This window comes from Musca vetustissima, unplaced genomic scaffold (genome assembly GCF_032173495.1).
Source record: "Musca vetustissima isolate MV318-11 ecotype Yass unplaced genomic scaffold, APGP_CSIRO_Mvet_v1 utg6369, whole genome shotgun sequence".
Classification (NCBI taxonomy): Eukaryota; Metazoa; Arthropoda; class Insecta; order Diptera; family Muscidae; genus Musca; species Musca vetustissima.
This window is the reverse complement of record NW_026889093.1, coordinates 395,827-419,487: the sequence shown is the minus strand read 5'-3', so window position 1 is coordinate 419,487 and position 23,661 is coordinate 395,827. Positions and strand designations below refer to the sequence as shown.

Genomic DNA, 23,661 nt, shown 5'->3' with positions numbered 1-23,661 from the left:
GTATGGATCAATAAGTTTTTAAAACTCCGTTTAAGATATACATTTCAAACATGCTATATTGTGCATCTTATATCCCAGATCAGTACTTTATGCATATAATTAAAAGTGCATGCCAATTACAAGTGATATGTTGGGCGTCAAATATTTACGGGGACAGAAGAAACGTCTGTCAAAGATAACTCAAATATTACATATTACTCTGGCATGCAATATTTATAGATAACGATTTTTTTAATTGGTATGCAAATTGTATGGATCAATAAGTTGTATGGATCAATGAGTTTAAAATGTAGTTGATACAATTTATGGCATGCAAAATACGTAGATCAAAAAGTACTTAAACAATTGAATATTCCTCCTGAATACTATAGACAGAACTTCGATATAACCTTATGCTTCACATAGGACACAAAATATCATTAAATCATGGATTTAGCTACTACATCGACTAGTTTCCGAAATGCTTTCAATTTTAATAAACTATTTTTTTGTTTCGAGATATTCATAGCAATCTCAAGTACGACATTCTTTAGTTTAGGCTTCGACATTCGAAAGAATGGGAAGAGCTACTTCACGCAGCATTCCTCTAAATATTATATTTCAAATTCTAATTAATTTGTGGAATGTATTAAAAATATGTAAAATGTGACATGCAAAATGTATGGACTAATGAGTTTTAAATAATATTACAATTTTCAAGACCTTGTGGGCTCTTTGATGGTGCTGACAAAATCTTATCTCTACCATATTGGTTTTAATTTTGGATTTGTCTTTTTTTAATATTCGTGCTATGACACTTCTTTGACACCTTTTCAGTATCAATACTAAATTAAAATGTTAACTATCTCAACCACTTAGTCAATTTCCATTTATGGTAGTTGCTTTTATTTTTGTATAAAAAAACTGCAATTTCAAAATTATTAAAATATTTATTGTTATTGTTATTCTCATGGGCCGCCAAAGATTGTCATCAACAATTAAGGGTGAGCGCAAAAACAACGACACTATCACCAATGGCATCAGAGCAGCAACACTCAATCTTCTGCATGGTCATTTTCCATTATTGTCAAATGGTCATTGCTGTAGCCTTGCAATGAGCCTTTGGATTGCTGCATCGTTGCCTTGTCATTGTTGTTTGTCAGATCATATCAGATTTTTATTTCGCAGAATATCAGTTTATTTTTTCGTTGTTGTTTTGTTTCTTCTACACTCCACCTCCACAATTGCTGTATTGTTTTGTAGCATCTCATCGCTTGGTTTAGCTTTGTTTTTGTTTATTTTAGGCTAGTTTCAATTTCAAGCTGTTTTGTTGTCCAAGTTTTTTTTTGTGCCTTCAAAGTCATTGGCAGTCTTAATGTATTGGCTAAAAGGCTGTATTAAAGCAGAGGCGTGTTCACTTTTATGAAAATGAATTGTTATTAGGGATTATCAAACGTAAAGCATAAAAAAGCTATAATATGTGAAAAGGGTACTCAGAGTTGATTGTCGTTTCATTTTGCATTTATATGCCGTGATAAGCAATGTGATAAATTCTGAATCATAAGAAGTAACATATTTATGAGTCAGGATAAATATTCCTTGTAGTAATATTTTGAGGATGGATAATTACCTGGGGAGAAGATAATGAAAATGTAAGGATCAATAAGTTTCCAAACCGCAACAATGGAAGATGTTTTTAAACGAAACTTGACAATAACAGAACTCAGAACTATACACTTATTCAGGATACACGTCCTATATATCTCTGAGACACACTAATTGCATCTTTTCCAAAGTAGTATAGAAATAATGAGAAGTGATAATATGCAAAATGTATGGATCAACTAATTTTTATAAAAAATCTTTTCTTGTCAAAGCGTCTAACTATTCTCCTACATCTCCGCTCATAGAAATTGTTCAATATTGTTTCTTTTTAATCGGATTTGTATATGCTTCAATTACTATTTTCATACTCTTTTGGTACGAATATATGTTATTCAATGAGAACCTAAAATACGAAAATACGTGTCCGAAATCCCGTATATTGGGGGGTATATGCAAGTTATGTAGTGGCAATACCAAACAAGGAGTACTAGAACGTATGTGCAAAATTTCAGAGCTCTATCTCAAATATCGTGATATTAACAGACGGACAGACAGAAGGACGCGCATAAATCGACATAGAATTTAACTCTGATAAATATACTTTGTGGAGTCTCCGGTGAATATTTCGAGGTACTGTAAACCGAATGACAAATTTAAAATAAACTCCACCTTATGGGGGAGGGTATAAAAAGGACGAGAGATGCTATGCAAAATGTATGGATCAATAAGTTTTGTAAAATAATTATGATTTATAAAACATTTCTTAGTATTGTGAATATTTTTTTCCATGGACTACGAATTTTTACCCCACTCTACATGACCAACCTCACACGTCTGTGTCCAACATCATGGCGATAGAATTCCACATATATGTAGCCGTCAAATAATTGTCCACATGACACTCTTTAAATACGAAACTAAAACTTATTCCGCTTTGACTTCAATATTGCGTTTAGTGTTCGACAATGTGTCGTAGTTCGTGTTATTTATGAACTAGATGCGATTTTAGGGTTTTAGCACATATTTTATGGTGGCCAGCATTGGTTGTCCGCTATTTCCCCCCTTTTTTTGGTCAATGGGTCTCAGATGGTTTTAAATTTAAGCACTTGGATGGATTTGACCAAAAGATTAGTACGATTGTTAAGAATTGCCTATTGGCAATACATAAACAGAATTGTTGGCCAAGAAAAACGCACAAAGGTACCACCAATACGAATACCACAACAATAACAATAATGCTCTATTTTATTTATCGATTTCTTGAAATCAAAAGTCACTAAACCACCACAAATGCTTTTTAGTTGTTTTAGCCATAATTTTTTGTTGTGGTTTGCTTTTTTGTTTTGGCAAGACGGAGAGGAGAGCAAAATTTATAGTTGTTTTGTTTCAATGTTGTATTATTTCGATTTAACGGTTATGGCCTCGATCGAGTTAACAAGTTCACCCACATTCCCCAAGTCGGTTTGAATTTTGAAAAGTTTGTCTTTGCCGTTTGTTTGCCAAGCAAGATTTTTTCAATGTGGTCAAAAAAAGAGTAGTAGAAAACACACAAATATTTTTTTCCAATATATATTTTTTGTAGCTCGACGTATGTAAACAAAAAACATTTTTTCAGCATTTTTCATATTCAAACTTGGCTAGAAAAATGTATTTGCTTTAAAGTTGATTTTTGCTAGGCCAGAGGCTCTAGAGGATGACGTTGGTTAAATACGATTTTTTCTTTTTGCTCATTCAAGTGAATTGTTTCTTTAGAGTTATATTCATGTTACAATGAACAAAAAAATTGGCTTTTATTGAATTAGCTTTTTAAGTTAAGTCTATTCATGAATTGGCAAACTTGTCTGGTCCCCAATGGGCCATTTTAAACAATAATATCATGTATTGTGTACCGCCACAACATAGGGGCCGAGGGGTGACCATTGGCAGATGGTCATTGAGGCCAGTAACAACAGCTACAACTATTGAATAGCCATTGATGATAACCATCTTATTAATTGTTTAATAGAGTAACAACAATATCGCTGATATTGTTGAAACTATTACTAACATAAAGACATAATTGTTTAATGTTTTTACACAATTGCTTGGCGATACAATACACCATGTATGACCTTTAGATTTAGAGCAGAAATTATATGAATAAACAAAAAATAACAAAGGAAAATGGAATATTAATAGAAAAACCTGATTCCAGTTATATACCTTCCTTTAAATACGGAAACTAATAATATTGCTGTTAAAAATATTTTACAAATAATTTTGTATTACAGAAGATTTGATCGTTGGGAAAACTACCACAGATCAAATTAGAAATTAGAACAAATAGTTTATTGATAGGTAGGTATAGTGTGTTTGAGATTAGGCTAAGGAAGAATAGTTTAAGTAGTACCTAAGGATAAACATTTGACAATAAAATGAGAACCGTGTCTTATTAATTTTTAATACAGACAACCTTTTACAATTGCTTCTACTAAAAGAAGATTATTAGGTGGTATGCAAAATGTATGGATCAATGAGTTTTTCCTCAACAGGAGATTACGGATAACTAAAAAGTGGCGATCATTGACCGGGCTTGTCCCTATGACAATGAATATTGTCATATTCATGTTAATGAATATTGTCATATTATTTGACCATATCTCTCAATGAGGATAGAACCCTCTTTATGTATCGAGACGGAAAAAAGTCATTGTAGTTGGTGGAAAAGCGGATAGTTGGACTTCAAAATAGACCGATTGGTACTAGATCCAGTTTTTCGTTCATCTAGTTTAGTTTTCTCCAATCGTTCATTGGATAAATTATTTATCAAATGTAGTTTTCCTATATTCTAGTTAGGCAGCGACAATTCAGGGGAAGCATTTAAAAAAACATTAACATCGATGTGATATTCGGCCCGAGAAAACCACATAAAACACGAAAAAATCGGAATAACCGGTACGGTAATCGCTGCTATATAATCTGTATTGTTCTAGCCCAAGCAAGAACCGGCAAGTGGACTGACAATAAGCGTTATTGAGATTTCACCAGAGATTGTCCGTCAGAAACAGTGACGTAAATGACATACATTTCCGACGTATAATACATGCGTCAGAAACATCGGAAACCCCCCAAAACCATTAGGTTTTTGACAAGATAGAAATTCCCATTAATCAATTCGAAAATTACGCACGCTTTACTCAAATCCATATAAAATGTCAAAATTTTCTTCTCAAAAAAGTTCAGAATTTTTTATCAGCATTAGTAAGGAATAGTCAGATGTACGTAAAAATAATATATATTCTTGAAAATAACTGTATATGGTTATAATATTGAAATAAATGACGTTTACTACATTTATTACATTTTATACAAGTATATGACGTTTTCGATGTTTACAACTTTTTGACAGTCGAAAACCTAAAAATTCGTCAAACGGACCATCCCTGGATTTCACTCCTGCTAATATAGCGAAGGTGTATACAACAAAGAAAAAATCACCAACGTAAATAAGTTTGGATAGAGGACGACAGTGGCCTCTGACTATCTATCATTTGAAGTATTCAACCGAATCTTTAGTCATAAGTTCTTATGAAAAGTTTATTCTATGACACATGTGGATATTTGTTTCATATATCTCTTGGACGAATTAAAGCTACTAAATTAGATTCAATTAAATATAGCCCGACAACAATATCGCCACAATTCCTAATGGACATTAAATTTGGGATCGAAGGTAGTAGACAGAAAATACGTAAATGGATTTATATGTAGGTAGTTCGAACCTATAATGTCTGTTACAGAATCTGCAGGAATATACATAGTGTTACTACTATAACTATTTTGCCTTAATGATAACGAACAAGTTCCGCCTTAATGATAACGTAGTTCTGAATCAGGCCAATAATGTACCTCAAACAACACATCCTTCAATTTTGTGTTGTAAATTACGATATGCAAAATGTATGGATCAAAAAGTTTTCTACAGTTCCCATTTTTGTAAATTCAGTTTTACACATTCTACTACTTCCATAATATATGTTATTAATTAGGTATTATTTATATATTCGATTAACTTTGTTTTCATTTTTCAAAAATATTTCCATCTTTTTAGTATTTACTATGTACTTCAATTAATTTTCAGTTACTTACAAAATGTAATGGTACACTTCACACGTTCCATTTCTAATACGGAAGAAATTGAACTTTAGAACCTGCCCAATGCTACTTCATGCTAGACATTTAGACCAAAACAAAAAATACTTCACTCATTACAAAAACACAAATTACGCAAAAAATCGCCACTTTGTTTCTCCCAGACACAAATTATGTTCGTTCGTTACCAATTTGTTGTAGTTGTTATCCATTAGCAAGCAATTAAATTTTTCAATTTCTCGGTTGCTGTTGTTTACAGCGTGTCGGTGGTGGTGCATTGGAGTGATGTCGTCGCTGTCTTGTTAGCTTGGTACACATTTTGACCTTTGTGTCTGACCAGCCAGCCAGCTAGCCACATTCTCTTCCAACTCGGTGTCTGTCAATTTTCTGCTTTGTTTACAAACACTAAATTGTTTATAAACATTATGCAATTTTGTTATTTTGACGTTCTTGCGTTAAGTTCTAAATTGTTTTGCATTCTTCAATTATTTAAAGAGTTGTTACTTTGGGGGTAAATGAATGTGAGGAATTTCGTTTTAAATTGTTTGTAAATATTTATATTGAATCTGTTAGGGAAAATTAAGAAATGGACAATTGTTGAATGACAAATTAATTACCTAATGTGTCTGGTAAATATTAAGGGAATAAAATAACAACTTGAAAAGTGATGGAAAAGGAAACTGTCTGATGCTCATTAGAGACATATTAGAAGATAAACCGATGTTGGGTCGAACGAAATACCATTAATACCACATGGGGTTTTCAGGTTATGCAAAATGTACGGATCAATTAGTTTTAAAGAAATGTTCAATGTGAATTTAATATCAGGTTCTGACATCGCAATACCCTCTTTAAAATATACATTCTCCTCGAACCAAAATTCCTTTCCCAATTTTTGTTAATAATAAATTCCGTTACATATTTCCGTTCCTTGTTAGTATTTTAATTTTATGGGAATATTTGTATAAGCTTCTGTGGTATTTTTACAACTTTATTACCATCTTCATAAATTTGTCGGCACATTACTTAATACTCTCATAATTAACGAAAGAATTATGAACATTTTCATTCTTAAATAAACAGAAATATCAAGAAGAGTCCAAACACCTGTTTTATCACAATACATTTTTATTGCAATCTTTTTGTACATTAGGTGTGTTTTTTTTACAAATTTGTATTCGTGAAATAAAAAAGAAAATGAGTTGTAAAATGTAAAGATAATAAGTAACAATTGTTTCCAAATTTTAAAGGATGTTGTCTGTCCAAGGTCCAGTAAAAGCGAGCGGAATGATAGAGATAATTTGAGAATTCTATGCTAATGGCTTATTGAATGTTACTGGGTAAATTTCTTTTAGTAACATTAATCCAGTTCGATGAATTTCAAACAAAAAACATTTTTAATTTTATGAATTTTATTCATTAATAATTTAAAGAAATTAAAATTTCAAGCCTTTTGTGTGAATATTTGCAAAATATTACTGGAATAACAAAAGATAATAAAACTGGCCTACTCTTTGGAATAGAACTTACTGAGTAAATGTTTTTAGAAAAGTAATCATACACAACTAATGATATATTGCTTGCAACGAATATTTCAATGCGAACTACCCTAATGATTCCATTTACAATATTGTGGTGACATCAGCTGATGCAAAGTATATTTATTATGTTTCAGAACAGCTGTTCGTATAATCAGCTGTCATATAAAGTTGTGATTTGGAACAAAACAAGATAAGAACATTAAGTTATAAATTGCAATCTTAAATTTTTTTTGATGGATTTGTCGAATAATATATTTTTCAATACATTCTGAACTATGTTCTTTTAGATCTTTGAAAATATTTTGACATCAAGTTACAAGGACAGATAATCTGTTTTAAATTAATCGCCTCAGAAAGTAAATGAATTTCTGTGTAGTTCCGGAAAGAACGAGTTCATTGAAATTATTCTAATAAAGAAACGACAAGAACTAGGTCCAATTCTCTAGTTCCTAAAGTTCATTTTTCTGATCTCGTTCATTTTTGCGGTCTCGTTCCTTTATTTCCATACAAAGGTTATTTATAAAAAAAATGGTTAAATAATAAAAAGAAATTTGACTTATCCTCCTGCAGTTAAATTCTGTAGCTTCTAAATATTCTACGTAATAGAAACTAGTTAAAATCATTTTTTTATTTTTGCTCACTTTGTGAGCAATGAATCAACACAGACCTATGGGAGCGAAAACAAATACAAAACGAACAATGAAACAGAGAGGTTAGGAGACCGTGAATTAGATTGCCCAATGCTCTAAAATGCTGACATCAATTGAATCACATTTTTAATTTTACTTGAACTTTATCTTTGACCTGAGGAATGCTAGGGGAGATATATGAAGGCATGCCTCCAAGACGAATTGTATAATTATCGGACAATGCCTCAAATATTTAACATTTCGACTGTCATTATTATCTAGGTTTAGGGAATATTTAATTTAAAAAAAAAATCATCTAAAAACTTATTGATCCACACATTTTGCAAATCAACAAAAGCTTATTTACATATAATAAATAAATTCTATAATAACTTACGTCAGGTAAAGCAATCCCGCAAAATGTGACCAAAATTAGTCCGTTTCAATTAGTGCAAGCAACTCTTTATTTACTATAGCTTCCCAAACATATCAGCTGTTTTTTTATCGAAAAAAAACTTAATATTTCTTTATTTTTAAATCAAACTTAATTAGTGTTATTAAGCACAACTATGAAAGAAAAAATGCCTCCATTATCGATCTCTGACATATGGTTCATAGCACATTCGTTGTGTCTATATACCCAATTTTAATAAGTGGGTCGGTTGGTTAGTTTGCAAAACGCTTCTTCTTCCCATTCATAATGTGTACCACACATGTATATATATAGCTGGCGATTCATTCATGCACGCTTATGCACGCGCTTTGGCGTTAATTACTCACTGCCTAGTGTGAGTTTTTCCGCATATTTTTCTTCATACCTATCAATGTTTATATCGGCTGGTTGTTTGGTTTCTTGACTTCATGTTATAGTTGTTGTTTTTGCTTGAAGTTATTATTAATTTTTGCACATAAGTTTGTAAGGTTGTTACTTGTTGCGGTTTTTTTTTCGTGGAAATATATAGTAAATTAGGAACACTTTTGTAAATGGTAGTTTAACATGGAATAGTTAGTTTTTTGATGGTTTGAGGTAATAGCTAATGTACCCTATAAGGAAGTTTGTAATCAGCTGATGTAAATATTAGGTTACATTCTGAAGTGCTATCCACTCAGGCATATTGTTTATTTGGAAGCTTCCTATTCCTAGACAAGTCTAAAGAGATATAGTACGGGTTAGTAAATTGTGACATTTTTGGAAAATTAAGAGATTTGTCACTAGTTTGACAGATAACCGAAAGAATTGACAATTTAAATTAAGCGTTTTATTAAAACATTTTTGATTTGAATTTGGGTGTCCAGTACACAAAGGAACTAGTTCAATTAAATGATTCACTGAGGAACTAGTTCAATGGAATGACTCACCAAGAAGAATTCATAGGGCCTAGTTCATATAGATCATTAAATAAAATTCAGTTTGACAGCAGTGCTCTTCTACATTTTAGAAAAAGCAGGTACTTTTTACAAATACCGCAACATAGAAAAAATTTTTATTGTAATTTATTTTTTTCTGTTTTTTATGTCTTTTATTATTAGACCGTTTATAGGGTATCTTAAGTTGCATTTACAAAACTTTATTGCCTATTAACTAATGTTCATTACATATTTTGCCAGCACCAACAAGAAAATATTTCTGCATACGCACTATAATACTTAGTAAGCTTTGGTTTACCTACTTCCAAGTTAAAACACCTGGTCTGCAGCAACACTACAAAAAATTATTGATTAATTCTAAGGCAACAGTATACACAACCATGTAAACATTTCTATTTTCCATTACACTTAAAATGTGTGAAATAACGCATAGATTTTTGCGTGTTGCGTTTATTATATGGTTTCCTAAGCAGTGAAAAAAATTGAACATTTTCATAATTCTTATGAAATGCATACATACATAATTCTGAAAGATATACTTCAAATTTTAGTACAGAAGAAACAATACGTTAAATAAGTTTTCCAGTGATGGGGCTGGTATTTTAATAAAAATCAATGGAAAATAGCAAGAAATATTGTGAAACCCCTCTACTAAGATATTAGCTCAAACCTTTTTAATCGATAATATTGTCAATGGTTTGGAGATGAAAAATCCGCCTTTAGAAGATATTTCAATTAATGAAATCGGGTCAGATGGGCTGCAGTGACATGGGCATAAAAGTAAAATATTTTCCAGATTGTAAAATTTGGTGGGGTCTCATTGATGAGTTTGGATTGTTTTCGCGGAAATCAGCATTGAATTCGTCGTCGAATCAGATGATAGGACTATATCACTATTCTCAAAAACTTTTATATTCACAGTCTAAAAAGTTTGAACGTTATACTTGCCATGGGGATGTATAGATGCGGTAAAAAAGAAAAGGGGATGTCGAATTGGGGACACTGGTCGTGTCATGGGAAAACTGGTTCTCGGTGGATGGGTGTTTCCTTGGCAGGACAGCCGTCGGGGAAACCACTGTTTCTCTATTTATTTAACTTCAAGAAAGGTTTAATAGCACTCTATATGTAAACGTTGGGGACCAAAAACCGAGATCATAAACTGTTTGTACTCCCTATACTAACTTATGTTATGGTGGCAAGGGGTTAACAAGCGTACACTGCTGGCCAAAATAAGTAGCGTGCATCGATCAGCGTCGGTCCTGATTACCGGAGCACTAAGGATTACTCCACAAGCGGCCTTTAATGTAATCTTGAATCTCCAACCACTTGATTTCTCGGGAAATTTTCAGGCCGCAAGATGTGTTCTGAGACTACGAAAAACAGACGCGTGGAAGTCGCTTCACTTTGACCACGCTAGATCCTCAACGCATTTACAGATTGCGACTTTTTAGATAGCAACACTCACATCGGCGACTATGTTCCCTACCATAATGACTTTGTAGAAATTAGAGTAGATTTTCCTAGCAGGGAATCCTGGCCAAGTGGCCCTTACCTTTGACCGGTCTTTCGATTTATGCTGACGGGTCGAAGATGGAGAAAGGCATTGGTGCAGGTGTATGCTGTAAGGAATTGAATATATATAACTCGTAACGATTTCTGTAGTGCTATTCAGGCAGAAATTCGAGCAATCATGAAAGAGGCTGATATAATCAAAACACTTACTGCTGATATTGTATTCCGATAGCCAAGAGGCCCTTAAGTCGTGTACTATAAACTCAAAAGCGGTTCTTGTTTGCAATGTTGCTCTGCAGAAAGGTAATTGATGTTGTGTTCCTGGACATAACAACATAGAAGGGAATGGGATAGCCCAAGAACTTGCTAGATGGGGCCCATAGCCGTCCAATCTACCGATTGAGGAATCTGTACAACCTCCTATTGGCAATTTCATTGGCAAAATCCGAATGAGCTACTGCGAAAATACCGGCAATAGATGGTCACACGGTAGAACTTCATCGTTGCTGTCTCATAGTAAGGGAGAGAGAGAGATAATCATTGTAGTAATCATAACAGGTCACTGCAGGATTAGATCGCTCCAAATGCGACATTAACGAAATGGATTATTACCGTTTATGTGAGGATCAGGAGGAGCTGGAAACAATTGAATATATATTCTGTATATGTCCATCCCTATGTAGCAGAAGACATCGTCGGTTTGGAAAGTATGAAATTGATACTCTAGCCGTCTTCTCCCGAATAGACCCGGAGAAGAAGGCATGTCAATACGTGTGCAGTAGTGAATTTTTAATTTAAATAAGGCCGTCTCTAATGAAATGTCGCTCTTGGCTGCCTATCAGAAGCTCGTAGCTTTTAAAATTAATTAACTAAATCGAAATTGAAAAAAGGCTTTAGCAAGAGATCATCTCAACACATCAATTTTGAATTTCTTAATTATTCATGTTCACACTCCCACAAAACAAATTGGATCAGCATAAAATATTTCCCAACATCATCGGTCATGACATTCATTTGATTCTGATCAAACGACATGATTGAGACTTCCTTTCCCAACTCATTGATGGTGTTGCAATGACGTATGACTGATGTTGCCAATGAAATCATAACAAATATCAATTTAAAAACAACAAAAATTGTTTTCGAAAAAACAAAAACCAAGCCCATTTCGTCTGATATGAGTGATTTTAGTTGTTTTGTTTTTTTTTTTTAATAAAGACGATCTTGAACCTAATTTCAATAAAAAAAACACAAATATTAATTCAACCCCAAAAAAATTGTAAACAAAATAAAAACAAAGTGATTTCAAAACAATAATAATAAAAAAGGTCTTTAAACTATTTAATTTTATTGAGCTCAACAATTGCAGTCTCAATTGAGCTGTGCCTCTCTGATTGCGGATTTTTTTATTGATTGTTATTATTATTTTGTGGCAGACAATGCCAACTCTTGGCTGTCTGAAATATCAACTAAAACAAAAAAATCAAAACATATGTTATGTCATTTTCACTTGATCTTGCAAATCATACTGTACGAAGTTCGAATTCGCACACAACTCTACAACGAAAACACGAATTTCAAAAAGTCGCAGACACACGAAGTATTTTGCAAGAGTCACGTTTTCACACTCTCATTTTTGCGCCAATTTATTTTATGTGTCGTGTTGTTTGGTTTTCGTTTCCGATAAACGAAGCCGACAAATGTCTTAATGGGCGGGCGGATATGCAAACAAATGAGCGAATGAGCAAACGAAAATCCCCCTCTTCAGCAAGTGTGAATAAAGATTATCCGCATGCTAATCCCAGATTAAGACGTGTAACATACATCGCGCCTATATATTGACTGGTAGTCGTTGGTAGCTGGAAGTTTCTGAGTCTGGTTATGTGATTGTTGTGCGGATTTACCCTTGAACTGTTGCGCTGTCTGTCTAGCTGCTGAGCGGTTTTCTTTTCGGGTTTTACGTTTTTGCAGAACTGAACCATGTCATAGCGTTTGCGTTGCGGTCTTTTTTTGCAAATTAACACAAATTTGTTGTTATTTATTTTTTCAATTAATTTTCGTTGAATTGTCCAATTGTTTACCTAAATCATACTAGCGTGTATGAAAATTATTCATGTTTGTGATGAATATCGTATTTTTGTCAGCGAGTTATGGACTGTGGAACCAAAACATTTTTTTGAAGAAGGTGTATAGAAAACATGCGAGGGCTAATATTTATTTAGAAGATATATCGAAGGTTTTTGGTATCCAAGAGATGGGTCATATTTAAGATCCACAGTAAACCCTTGTCTCCTCTGGTCATAAAATCTGAGGGCCTCTGTCCATAGATAGCCAATAACAAGACCTGCTATAGGTAGCACTAATATAGTTTTTCTACCTATAGTAGTCCTTTCAGAGGTCCTTAATTTCCAGTGAAGTGGTCGAAATTAAGGTGATATCAAAATACGACCTCCTAGTGTTGGGCGCCACTGGTTTATAGAAGAGATCATGAAAAAAATTATACAAACATCAAGAAATAACTGTATGTTATTTCCCCGTGTTGAGCACAATTCTTTATCTAGGAAATTCGTTTTGAGTTCTTCTGACTAGAGTAGTCCTTCGAGAGGCTGCCTGTGTATAGTCCAGAGTTCCATGTTTATTTTCTTAATTTTCAGTGAAGTGATCGAAATTAAAATGATATCAAAATAAGACCTTCTAGCGTTGGGCGCCACTTGTTTATAGAAAGGGAGGTGGAAAATAAATTAATTTAGGAGAAAGCTATATTTTATTTGGGCGTGTTGGGCGCCATTTAGTACATACGGAACTCGATTTGAGTTCTTCGAACTACAGTAGTCCTACCAGAGGTCACCTATACACAAAATTCACAGAATATTTTCTATCTATTGGAAAAAGAGATATTCTATCACAAAAGACCCCCAGGAAGTCTTCTATCTATGAAACCCCCTAAGAAGGTCTTTTGACAACGAAGGATCCTCAGAGGGCCTTCTATCTATAAAGCACCCAAAGAAGGATATATTGAATAAAAGGCCCACAGGCGATACAATATCCACAAGAGATCTTCTATATATAGAAGACCCACAGGTGGTTATCTATGTAGAAAACCTGTAGGAGGTATTTTATAGAAGTCCCACAGGATATGTCATATATGCATAGAAGACCCACCGAAGGTCTTCTATGTATAAAAAACCCACCAGAGGTCTTCTAGGTATACAAGACCCACCCGATGTCTTCTATGTATAGATTACCCACCGGAGGTCTTTTATGTATAGAAGACCCTACAAGAGGTCTTCTATGTATAGAAGACCCTACAAGAGGTCTTCTATGTATAGAAGACCCTACAAGAGGTCTTCTATGTATAGAAGACCTACAAGAGGTCTTCTATGTATAGAAGGCCCTACAAGAGGTCTTCTATGTATAGAAGACCCACAAGAGGTCTTCTATGTATAGAAGACCCTACAAGAGGTCTTCTATGTATAGAAGACCTTACAAGAGGTCTTCTATGTATAGAAGACCCTACAAGAGGTCTTCTATGTATAGAAGACCCTACAAGAGGTCTTCTATATATAGAAGACCCACAAGAGGTCTTCTATGTATAGAAGACCCACAAGAGGTCTTCTATGTATAGAAGACCCACAAGAGGTCTTCTATGTATAGAAGACCCTACAAGAGGTCTTCTATGTATAGAAGACCCTACAAGAGGTCTTCTATGTATAGAAGACCCACAAGAGGTCTTCTATGTATAGAAGACCCACAAGAGGTCTTCTATGTATAGAAGACCCACAAGAGGTCTTCTATGTATAGAAGACCCACAAGAGGTCTTCTATGTATAGAAGACCCACAAGAGGTCTTCTATGTATAGAAGACCCACAAGAGGTCTTCTATGTATAGAAGACCCACATGAGGTCTTCTATGTATAGAAGACCCACAAGAGGTCTGCTATGTATAGAAGACCCACAAGAGATCTTTTATGTATAGAAGACCCAAAAGAGGTCTTCTATGTATAGAAGACCCACAAGAGGTATTCTATGTATAGAAGACCCGCCGGAGTTCTTCTATGTATAGAAGACCCAGAAAAGGACTTCTGTGTATAGAAGACCCACAAAAGGTCTTCTATGTATAGAAGACCCACCGGATGCCTTCTATGTGTAGAAGAACTAACGGAGGTCTTTTATGTATGGACTCACAGGAGGTTTTCTGTGGTCTTCTTTACAATCCTATTTGTACAGAAAATCTACTTCTTTCATGGAGGAAATTCCGTAAAAATGAAAATTTCTTTTTAAAATACTCCGTTATTTTAATCTGCGAGTTCTCTGTTTGAAACCACTGTCTCCAATCATTTTTCTGATTAGATTCTTGTTTTTTCGGGCATGTAAACTTTCATACGAACAGCATGACAGCACTAAATTCAAGGCGGCCGGACCCCAAAATCTAACATAATAGATCAAACAAATAGTTGTTGATTGTTGTTTGTCAGTGTTGTTAGTATTATGTTATTATTGTTGTTGTTATTTTAAAATTAAATGTTAAAACATCATACAAATCTCCCATGAAGTGTGTGTGTTTCGTTTTTTATATTTTCTTTTATTATTTTTTGGGCAGTTTATTTATTTTTGCGGTTAACACCTGTCAAAACTAAACAATTATCACAACAATTTAAACGTTTTTGCGGAATATTTCAGTTATGACTTATTTTTTGCCATTTTTGTTTTGCTTTTATAAATGATGAACAGTTTTCACAGTACGTTTAGGTCTATGGACCCACATGATGTTACGTTATGTTTAGGTTCCCTAAACTATGCCGGGATGTATTTTTTTCTTTCATCACAAAAACCTAGTGGCAAATGTGAAAGTAGTTTTGGTTCGGTTTTTGCGATTTTGCGTAAACAAAAAACAAATATCATTAAGATTTGTTTTCATTTGTTGCACAGAGGGTGTTGCGGCAAAAACAGAAAAATAATTAAACGCCGTTTTTTGTTGCCGAACACTTTTGCTTTTTATTGTTTACAAAAATTGTTTTTTTTTTCTTTTTTATACAAAAGACGGAAATAATTGGAAGGTGTTTAGGTTAATATTTTTTCGCACACTTATTAACATGGACATATGTAGACTTTATGTCAAGGTTACTGCTGGATATACATATGTTGTAATTTTTTTTTACTTTTTTGTATTGCGAAATATAATTATTTTGAAAGTAAATTTTCTAAAACAATAATTTTTACTAATCATTGTTGGAATTAATTTTTTTGTAGTAGCTATGTTTATTTTTTCATAATTTCAACAGGAGTTTACATAACATTGATTATTTAAAGCGGCACAACTCTCACAGTATAAATAGGGAACGAGGATATGGTGTTAAAACCAAAAATATAAGAAAATCTAGAAATTAAAGTATATAAAAATATTAACTTCTAGCGTTGGGCGCCACTTGTTTACAGAAAAGGTCATGAAAAATAATTTAACTTAGGCAAACAACCAGAGATAGCTGTATTTAATTTCCTCGCGTTGGGCGCCAATTTGGTATATAGCAAACTAGTTTTGAGTTCTTCTAACTATAGTAGTCCTGCCAGAGGTCACCTATATATACTAAACCCGCATGACCAACAAAAGTCCTACTCTCTGTCTATAGCAGACTCACAAGAGGTCTTATCTGTAAAAGTCCCAAAAGTGGTGGTCTGTAGAAGACATGCGATATGTACGAATGTATGTATTGGAAAAGGAGATATTTTTTACACAATAGACCCCCGCAGGAAAAAATTTGAATTTTGGGTTCTTCTGTGATCAAGTAATGAAAGGCCCACAGGCGATTGAAAAGCCACAGTAAATCTTCTATGTATACAAGACCCACATTGGTCATTATAGAAGACTCGTAGGAGGTCTTCTATAGAAGACCCACATGAGGTATTCTATGTACGAGGGTAGTTCGGAAAGTTAATAGCCTAGTACAAAAAGGGCGGTATAAACAGAAAAAAGTTAAGTGTTCTGGAAACTTCCATCTCTGTTATGAAAACATGTTAAATTTGGTATCGATCTGGCAACTCCTTCATATAGAAACAGGTGTTCAAAAAAGACGCATGTGCAATTTTTTTACAATGTAAGCACGGATTTCTAATTTTCCATTGTAAAACATTGCGGATGCGTCTTTTTTGAACACCTGATATAAAGGAGTTGCCACATCGAAACAAAGTCCAGAGAAAAATATATTTTATTTCCACTCGTTGGGCGCCATTTTCTATCCGAGATACTTTTTAAGGGGTCTTACCTGTAAAGGAATCGTCAGATACATTTTTTTATTAAACGTGGTGCACAGCCTAAGAATATCCTCTCCGTACTTGAGTAGTATTGAAATATCCTGAAACCCTGGATATTTCATCCCGGGTTTCATCGCACCCTGCAACATTAGGCAATAAACTCAGAAATATTGTAGAGAATATGACACGGATTTTGGCTATCCAATTTTAATGGGGAAAAATATATATCTGCACACAAAATATATAGAATCAGAAATTTATTTCCAGCCACAATGAATGATTAGTTCAGATTTCTTGAACCTGTCATGAACCTGGTCACTAAGTCCAAGAGAATGATTTGGTAAATGAAGAGGCAATCTTCAACTGGAATCACAAAATATGCCATCATTTTGAATCTTCTAGTTTGTGGCTTTAGGGAGTGGAAATAACTCATTAAGGGCATTCCTAAGTTGAATGCGGGATCAACATAGATCAATTCATGTAATGGAGACTTGGTTGGCGATTTTAAATCTTCGCAGCAACTGAACTATATAATCTAGAGCCTTTTGCAGATTTATTCGCGTATGAGCATAGTGTTCGGTGAGTTTTTGGGCGAGACGAGTCAATTTTTTCGGGATTCCAGATTTCGTTGATAATATCGAGTATCTCGGGTCTGCAAAATTTGCTATTTCGTTTTCAGAAATGTTACAGTTGCATCTGGATACTGACAGTTTTAAATTCAAAATCACAAAACGTTGGTTAAATGCAATATGACTCGTTACGTTGGGCGCCACTTAATGAGCTTTTTTGAAGAGGAAATCTAAAATTGAAATCACAGAATATTTCAACATTTTGATTCATCAAGTTTTTTTTTTGGCTTTTTGTATTGGATTGAACTCATTAAAGGCATTCCAAAGAAGATTGCGGAATCAATTCATGTATTGGGGCCTTAGTTGGCGATTTTGAATTCACCCAAATTAGAACTAAAATATGTCATCTAGATTCTTCCCGATATATCCTCGTATGAGTTTTTGGGCTAGACGAATCAATTTTTTACCTATTTCTGATTTTCCAGATTTCGATGATAACATCGAGTATCTCATATATGCAGTATGCTGCATAATTCGCAATCTCGTTTTCAGAAGTGATTTTTTATAACATAACTTCGAACGAACTTCCCAACATATATCTTGCAACTTCACAAAAATTAGACATATCACTGATATGAATGCACTTCATAAACAACCACAACCCAACAAGAACAACAACAATAATTTAAAATTGTGCAAACACTTCAAGTTTAAGAAGACGATGAACGAACAAAAAAAGAAGAAAAACAATAACAAAACAAATATTAAACAAACATTCATCCAGCCAGCCTATCCAGTATTTATCTTTCCAGTCATAACAATGGACAACATTCTGAAAGCTTTTTAAGATGCTTCGTTGGTGGTGGCAATGATGAAATCTCATTGTTGATATCCAGCTATTGTTTGGCACAGGAAAAAAAAACGATGTCTATACGACAGAAAAAACAAAAATTCTTACAGTGTAAAATTGTCTGGTAGCGTCTTTTAAGAATTATACTTCCTCTTGAAAGTCCATCTGTGGATGTGTGAGAATGCTGTGTGGGGTTTTGTTTTTCCTTTTAGGAAACCACCATCATAGAATCGCAGAACAAAATGTAAATTTGTATAAAAAACAAACAGAAACAAATATAAAAAAGGAAAGTCGTTTTGTTTTAAAACCACAACAAGAACAACAATAATAAAGACCAACAACAACAACAAGAAAAAATTAACCGACATCAGTACCTACATCAACTACAATTAAGAAAGTGGACGTTGAAGATTGTTTTTGGATTGTTGCTGTTTTGGTAATGCAGCAACAACAACAATAACTGCATCAGCAACAACAACAAACTCGAAACCTCCAGCCAACAATGGTGGTGGCCTTAACGCCTCAAGCGCCAACAAAATGCTACAGAACACCACCTAAAGCAACAACAACACCAACAACAGCATCACGAAAACAAAGACAGTAAAAATCGACAGCTTTAACAACAGTCCACCAACCACCCAATGCAAATAAGTCTTAAGCGCACCCGTCGTAGTCGGCTGTATTTTTTGCATTTGTTGTTCTTGTTAGCCACACCAGCCAACATCCCATGTGGTTGGTGGTGGCCTGACAATGCTCAAGAGTACTTACAACGTTCGCACTTAATGGTCTTTGTCTTGTGCTAGCTGCTTAGTTGGCTGTTCGGTCGGTTGTTTGGTTGGTGGTCAACCTCCATGTACTAGTTTTGTCGGTCTCTTCGATTTATCTATACCCCACATTCATCCATCTATCTCCATATCCTTTGTTTTCATTTGGTTTCGGGGTCCATTGGGGAAGCAGAGAATTCAATTCGTACAAAGTGTTAACACACTAGAACTGACACCACACACACACAACACAACACAAAATGCAAAATAGTTTTCACGTTACATGACAGTAGTTAAATTTACATTTTCCATATGTTTTACCGAATACCGCATCGCAGAATGCAAGGGATCATGGCCGTCGAGGCGAAGAGATGCTCATGGGAAACAATTCGAAAATGGTAATGGTCTTGGGTATACAATAGGTGGTAAAATGTGGTGAATATTTTAGTTTTGAATACTTGGGAGATATTGTGGTGTAGGTATGCAGATGTTTGCAAGCAACGTTGGGCGCCAGACTTTATAAAAACAATTGTAGAATAAAAAGAAACAAATAATTAATTGCATTGCAAATAATTAATTGCATTTATATTTAATTTACTTTTACATTGGGCGCCAGACAATAACAGTTTCAATATTTGATTTAAAATACTGGGTTAATATTGGGGTGCCGGTATATTTGATCTGCAAATAACGTTGGCGCCAGTCCTTATTAAAATATAATATATTCAAATAAGAGAAATTAATGAATTACATTTTACGTTGGGCGCCAGCCAATACTTGGGAGAATATACAAATTCGTAGCCACAATTTTACACCCATGCTAAAAAAACGGCGAATTTGTCAAATTGGTTTTCAGATATTAGTGGGAAACAGCTGACAAAGTGGCCACAGAGTTAATTTTTCCTAAATTTGAATTAAAAAATGATTTGCAAACAATGTTGAGCGCCAGACCTTAAGATATATTAATTATTTTTGCGTTAGGCGCCAGTAAATACCTACATTCTTCGGAGAACATAGCCTTCGTTTTATAACCCATACTAAGTTCCAGCCCCATTAAAAAGCCGAGAAATTGCGTGCCAGATCGCAGAGTTGAATTAATTTCAGATTGGGAGCCAGACATTGATTCCTCCAATATTTTTCGCAGCAATTATTATAAGAACATAATTCTGAACACAATTTCAGCAGACATTGGGTGTCATTTTTTACAAACAAAAATGTAATTTTGGGATAGGATAAATGCGTCTGATCTTATTTATTAATTCGATCTTTGATTGGCTCTTTATGACCATATCGAACATTATGACATTATCGAATTCGATAAAATTCCTAACAAGAAGGATGTCATGGGCGCCATTATGTCTACGGTTGACCTTTGAAGACCTAAGTGACCTCTTCTCCGAATTTGAAAATGACATAAATAATCTTCCAAATAAAGTGGAAGTTATGATTATAACAAACATATGAATAGTAACGAATGAGTATCAGTAAACGTTGGGCGCCATTTTGTACACAAAGAGGTGTAAAGTAAATACCGATGGTCTTACTTACCTTATTGGGAAAAGAAGTGTAACCAAGTCCAGAAAAAGTTCAAGCTCATCCCAAAATAAAAATAAGGAAGAATCAAGATCCTAAATGAGGTGAAGTATTACAATTTCCAATACCAACGAAAGAAAACTAAAGAATATCATTAAACGTTGGGCGCCATTTTATACAACCAAAAATACTATGTTAGCACCAATGCGGACAACCTATCGAATCAGTCCAACGCCGATTATATTCTGCTGACAAAATTTACCTGGTAATCGGATTTAAAAGCTCTTGGCTTTTTCACCGTTGGGCCCCAGTTTTAATTTGACAAATTCTGACTTGATACAACTAGCCCCTAAAATAAAAAAATAAAAATTAATTTTTAAAATGTTTAGATCAGATTACTTTTAGAAGAAGTGTTCAAAATCTGGTTAAATTTCTTTGAATTAAACAATTGATTCATTGAGAAAGTCAGCAAAATTCAAAAATGTAAATTGAATATAAAAAGTAAGAGGAATTTTGAAGCAACACTTCGATTTTACAAAATTTGAGTTTCAACATTTTCTGTTGTGTAAATGTTGAAACTCAAATTTGCATTGGCATCATTCTACCTCAAACAAATTGTTTACCCCTTTTCAACACTCACTGTATATACAAATATTTACAAGAAAGACATTTTCAATAACTAACACTTTTCTCCGTTTACATCTTCTCCCAGACAGAAGAAACCCCCAATTGCATTTTAATATGACTCTTATATTGAGTTTGAAGTTTTTTTTTTGGAAGTTGTCGTAGTCATTGCCCTTTTCTCCTAAAACCTAACATCCTCTATGGGCCATGGGAACACCATTTACATACATACATATCTACACATATTGTTTTGCAATCATGGATTGTACACAAATATTCACTTTATTGTGCCATCGAGATGAGATCAGCAGGGCTCTCCTTTTGATGTCCAAAAACAAATCAATGTTTTCGTTTTTTCGGTTTTGACTCTAGGAGGACGGGTAATGGCTGCTGACTGCTCTTGGACATGGATATTTGACTATTTGGACAATTTATTTGTTAATGGCTTTTAGCAGAAAACACTTCATTTGAACAATTGACATAAATATTTTGCGCCACACTCTCGGCAATGCCATAAAAATTACCGGCGTCGACATGACAGAGCTACACACACAGTCAGGGCGTAACAACAGTGAAAAGTGTTTTCTAATTGTTTGGTGGTGATCGAAAGAAAGATTCGGGCGGCTAAGGATCAAAGTTATGCTGTGGGATCCCCACCAAACAAAGATCAAATGGGAATTTATGAGATAGTCAGAGAACAATTGCAGTATTTTTCACTTAGAGAGGACTACATCTATAGAGAAAGAAAATGTTGCTTCCTTTAAACACCTTCGGCGTATGCTTAGAAAAAAAAAATATTGTCCATTCTTCTTTTCTATCTTCCTCCCCTTGTTATTTTTCATAGAGCATAGAAAATATTGAAATTTGCATTTTGTTTTGTTTTGTTTGTTTTTTTCACTTTTGTTGTAATGATGCGCAAAAATGCCACCGTCCGGCCATTTATCATTGTTGTTGGCGCCACATTAAAAGATTATTGCCACATTACGTGGCTTTCTTCGTCTTCTTCTTCTGCTTTCAGTACTAGTCACCAACATAATTCTAGGCGCCTAAAGTGCGTGCCTGACAATACACTGAATGTCTCAGCTGTCCTAAATTGTTGAGGTGTCCACAAAATGATTCATTATTAAACACTTGACTGATTCAGAAAAAATCGCATATTTTTGGAAAATTATTCTTCTTCATCTCTGTTTTGCATAATGGGAAATCTGTTTGAAATGTGTAATATACGATTATGCAGAATATTATGAGAAGAATTTGACATTTTATTAAATACATTTAAATAAATCTGTTTAAGGGAACCCCTCTTTTAATTTTTCAAGATTTTCAATGGGCTGGTATATCATATACCAATGCTTGTTAAGGTTTGTAACTATGCACATATATATTTGAAGATTTAAAAGAGAAGAAAAATAATTTACAAAAAATGTTTGTTATTTAAAGAAAAGTCCTTATTTTTGATGGCCGGCGTGATAACTCATCACTGGAACATCGGAATCCGAAAATTCCAACGGTGTTAGAAAGAGTAGATGACTGGCTCACGTATGAACTAGGATTATTGACATCGCTCAAAAAATTAACAAAATGCCGTCAATTGATGCTGACACAATAAATCGGCTATATCTTCAAGAGTTCTTGAGATTTTCACTTGAAATTTTGTAGGGACATTCTTGAATTAATGTAGATTTGAATTAAATCAAAAAAAAAAATTGACCCCGAGAATGGGGGGTCCCCTTAATAAAAAAACCTCCCTTCGGCAAAAATCAATATGGCGCCCAACTTGTTTTATTATTCATATTAACATAAAGTATTATTAATAAATTCACTTTCAGTCACCACATCATATTTTTTTGTGGTACGATATATTTATGCAGTGATAGCGAATAATTTGGTATGTAATGTTTTTTTTCGGATTGTGCAGAATACTTTGAAGTTAAATATAATACACAATTAAGCTGCAAGAAGACATAAGTATTTTTCTGTCAATAATATGCTCGAGAACCACATAATAGAGATGGTCCTAATCCCTTTGATAGTGCTAGCTGAGATAAATATGAGAAGAATTCTAGAATCTAGAATTTACTTAAGATGGCTGATAGGTTATGTAAAATGGATCACCTATTACGTGGTGTTTAACTTGTAACAGATATTAGGAACTATTGATAAACTTTGTCTTACAGTCACATTAGCCGACTTTCAGAATATATTATAACCCTTAAATTCTAATGTTTTTCTTATTGTAATGCCTACCTCTAGGCGAAATGTTATACAGATTACGTAGTAGGTCTTAAAAAAATAATCAGTTTTATTT

The 23,661-nt window shown here is 33.9% G+C and overlaps 1 protein-coding gene and 3 non-coding genes across 4 annotated transcripts in view; all 4 read left to right on the top strand.

Annotated features, from left to right (window-relative positions):
* LOC133336834 (GAS2-like protein pickled eggs) overlaps positions 1-23,661 on the top strand; it is a 136,311-nt gene that overhangs the window by 57,149 nt on the left and 55,501 nt on the right. The gene's annotated exons all lie outside the window — the stretch shown is intronic.
* Positions 14,077-14,196, top strand: LOC133336846 (small nucleolar RNA SNORA11). Its single transcript, XR_009754564.1, has one exon. It is a non-coding gene; the product is annotated as a small nucleolar RNA SNORA11 (small nucleolar RNA).
* On the top strand, positions 14,225-14,345 carry LOC133336845 (small nucleolar RNA SNORA11). The gene has a single exon (XR_009754563.1). It is a non-coding gene; the product is annotated as a small nucleolar RNA SNORA11 (small nucleolar RNA).
* On the top strand, positions 14,373-14,492 carry LOC133336847 (small nucleolar RNA SNORA11). The gene has a single exon (XR_009754565.1). It is a non-coding gene; the product is annotated as a small nucleolar RNA SNORA11 (small nucleolar RNA).